The sequence below is a fragment of the Grammomys surdaster genome, unplaced genomic scaffold, assembly GCF_004785775.1.
Source record: "Grammomys surdaster isolate TR1022 unplaced genomic scaffold, NIH_TR_1.0 144512, whole genome shotgun sequence".
Lineage (NCBI taxonomy): Eukaryota > Metazoa > Chordata > Mammalia > Rodentia > Muridae > Grammomys > Grammomys surdaster.
The window spans coordinates 1-3,951 of record NW_021622749.1 but is presented as its reverse complement, the minus strand read 5'-3'; the positions used below and the strand labels follow the sequence as shown (position 1 = coordinate 3,951).

Below are 3,951 nucleotides of genomic sequence, written 5' to 3'. Positions count from 1 at the left end.
GTGTTAGACTCATAGACATCCACCTGCCTCTGCTTTCTCTGTATTGGATCTAAAGATATGTGCTGCCACACCCAATCAATTTTGCATAAATTCTATCAAAATTTCTATGTAACATCATGTAGTGGTGTTAACACTTTTAAAAATTTTTTAGAGGATATGATACATGTAACTCACCGGAGAGAAAGTATCCTGATTTATTTCGAGAACTTGTGAGTTCCATAATTTTGATGGTACTGGATTTTATGAATGACATAAATATTCAAAGAGAGTATGGGGAAGTAAGCATTTCCCCTGGCTTATTCTCCGTGGTAGGGGTAAAGGGCCAGTCCATGCATTTAGGGAACTACCTGGGATAACTTGTCCTCTCTCAAAATATACTTAGAGACATGCTCAGATGTCTGTCTTCAAGTTCACTGGAAATCAAGCCACGATGATGGTCAAGATGAACCATCCCACCAGCAAATCCTCCCTGTTTGATGTTTTTCTAATATATTGCTTTGAGTTTTCCCCCAGAATCCATCCAGGATTCCCCTACTGGTTTTAGAATTTGGGCTGTCTGCTTAACATTTAAATTCCTACAAAATATTATCCATCTCTTTCAGTCTGCTCCCAAAACCTCTTTTCTCCTTCATATAGCTGTCTTAGACTTTATCAAATGCCCTTCCCCCTTTTCATTTGTTCAGACGGGGTTTCTCTGCATAGCCCTGGCTGTCCTGAAACTCAATTTGTAGACCAAGTTGGCCTTAAACTCATAGAGCTCTGCCTGCCTCCACCTGCCTCTGCCTCCTGTGTGCTGGGATTAAAGGCATGTGACACCACCACCCAGTGCAAACATCCCTTTTAACTCCAAGCCTGTGCCTGCAAGTTGTTTCAGATATGTTCTCTAAGAAAAAAAAAAGTAAGGGTCTGTAGAGATGGCTCAGCTGTTAAAAGTGCTTGCTTCTCTAGCAGAGAGCAAAGTGCTGTTTCCAAACTCAACCTGTAACTCCAAATCCTGGAGTTCCAAATGCCCTCTTCTGTTCAGGAATGTGCGGTTGAGAGAAATTTTTTTAAAAATTAAAAAATTGTATCCATATTTAAAGTTAAGTCTTCAAAGGAATGTGGATGAAAACTTGGGTAATGGCTTTTTTCCCCTCTCTGTTTTGCCATTGAGAGGTAATCTCAATGAAATGCTTTCTTCAGTCCTTAGATGTACTCTGGCGCCCTCTCGGGGAATTTACAGGTACTACATATTCCATGCCTCAGGTTTTTGCATTAAAAACCAGTTTTATAAGTACCAGGTGTTAGTTGAAAGAAAGTACTATGTATCCTTTACCCAACCTATGACTGGATTGTACGTGAAATGTATGTATGTGGATGACCTTCAAAATATATCTTCTTTTACTTCAACAGGAAACAGATGATTTAAAGAGAGCTGAAACTATGCTTCAACAAGCAGATAAATTAGGTTGCAGGCAGTTTGTTGCCCCAGCTGATGTTGTCAGTGGAAATCCCAAACTGATCTTGGCCTTTATAGCTAACCTCTTTAATAAATATCCATCACTAACTAAACCGGAAAACCAGGATATTGACTGGACTCTTCTAGAAGGTAACTCAAAGGTCCTCTGCTTATTTTTTTTTTTCTGTGAGCGGAGTGGCAGCAGTGTTTATTGAGGACTCAGCCCTCTGAAAACTGGAAGCACATTCGCTGCAGTGCAGGGTCCAGATGCTCCAGTAACCAGAATGGAATCTGGAGGATCTCCTGGAAGCCTTCAGCCAGTGTGGGCGCTCAAATTGCTTCCTGTAGCTAAACATGACCATGTCTTACACCGGTGCATGGGAAGGGTCGGTCATCTCATGGAACCTGTTTGTGTGGCGTGCCTGCTCTGTTGTAGCACAGAAGTTGAAGCAGCGGCAGGGCACACCTGCATCTTTGGCACACTAGATGTACCTGGCCCGACTTGGGACATCTGAGTTGGTGTTATCAATCACAACTTGCTTCCCCTGCCTCAGTGCTGCCTGGCATGAGCTCACACAGCGCTGCCATGAGCCCAGCGTGTCTCTGTTTACATGGACATATCCAGCCGACACCAGGTGCTCCTGGATGAAAGTGGACTTGCCGGCCCCAGGGAATCCTACTGCAACCACCACCTCTGGGTTGGGGCTCAGGAGGAAGCTGGACTCTGGGAGGTAGAGAGGCCCAGCACTGGAGATGGTCCTCGGGTCGAAAGCTGGAAACTCAAAGCGTGCTGCTGGCCACTTAAGGAAAAACTCTTCTGGAGTGGCAAAGGGCAGGCCAACGTTAAGGGCGAACAGGCGGTCTGCACAGGAGAAATCCTTTCTCTTCTTCCCTGAGGCCCAGTTGGCTGGACGCCCTGCGGCATCTCCCACGAAGACACTGTCCCCGACAGTGATGGGGATGCCCTCGTTGGCCTGCTCCTGCAAATTGTCCCACTTGTCGCTCACTGGCTTTCGGTTTAGACCTGCATGTGTTGCGACCAGCACCTGAAATGAGACCCCCTAGCTTCTCCAATACAGCTTCCACCTTGGCCTTGAAAACCTCTGCTGGCAGATTGCCTCTCCCAATGCCCATTTGGTTGCTGAAGATTACCAGCTTGTAGCCCTCAGCATCCAGCTCCTGGAGCTTCTTTGAAATCTCTGGGTACAGGATCCTCCAGTCACTAGGGCTAGTGGGAAAGACCTTTCCGGAGCGGTTGGTGATGAGGGTCCCATCTAGGTCAAAGGCAGCCACCTTGCCCCGGGGCTTCACTCCAGATGCTGTGAACACCAGTAACTTCTTTACGCTCTCCCAGCCAGGGGAGGACTTCCAAACTCGCTTTTTCTGAGGTTCAGTATCCTCCCCTTCCTCCGGATCTACAGGAGTGCCTGGTGGAGTATCTGGCTGGGATCCTGGTGTGCTGATCTCTTCCCAACGCTGGGTCAGGGGATATAGGCCATTAACCAGATAAAGGACATCCCCCAAGCTTAAAGAGCCAGACAGCCCTGGCTTCAACTCCTGGACCCCTACGGTTGATGGGTTAACACCCAGCTGTTTCACTGCCACTGTCCAGGTTTCAGGGTCTGCAATCAGCTCCACTTGGTTTCGGGAGCACTTCCGGTCTGTCACTTGGGTCAGGGGTCCCCGACCGAGGACCAGGGCTTGGCCATCCGATGGCAGGAATATAGGGGGTGGCCCACCAGTGGGGCTCTGCAGCCACAGGCGGCCCCGGGATCCAAGCTGTGGCATCCTCAGATGCTGTGAAGGGGAATGAAATTACTGTGGAACTCGCTCAGCAGCCAGCAAGGAACCCGCCACCGGAAGTTCTAGGTCCTCTACTTATAATGTGAGGCCTATAGCATAAAACCCCAGAGGCCACGATAATATCATTCCAACCCAGTGAGTTGCTTAATCAATTTGGCTTTTGAAAGAATCTGTTAAAAGTAGTTCCAGTACTGAGTGAGAACAGGAAATGACTAGGTAGATGTGGTGATGGAAGCAAAATATTCAAACAAAGTAATCGAGTTTGGGAATGTGGCTCAGTGTCAGAGCTCTTGCCTAGAACTGCCAGCACTAGAAAATAAAATAAATAAATGAAATGAAATATAATGAAATAAAATAAATAAAATAAATAAAATAATCGAGACTCACCTATCATGAGAAGACTTAGTTAACAAAGGTTTTGCTTCAATGTTTAGTGTAATGCCCTTCTCTATTTTTGTTGGCTTTCCTTTGGGGGTGGGGGGGCGTTGTTGTTTAAAACTTGCTTATTTATTTTGTTCAAAGAATCTCTTGTTTCTTTTGAGTCTTTTAGACCTAGTCATCTATTTTGGGGCAAGTATTTAATGTGTATCAAACTTACTACATACTGAAGAATGATCCTAAGTTTCTGATGTGCTGGGATTACAGGCATCATTTGTGGTTTTGAGGGTCCTAGGGAATGAACCCAGACCTTCATGCACTCCAGGCAAGGA

At 46.1% G+C, this 3,951-nt stretch overlaps 1 pseudogene; it reads right to left on the bottom strand.

Moving 5' to 3' along the window:
* Positions 1-1,657: 1,657 nt before the first annotated feature.
* On the bottom strand, positions 1,658-3,226 carry LOC114615780 (annotated as a pseudogene).
* Positions 3,227-3,951: the final 725 nt, after the last annotated feature.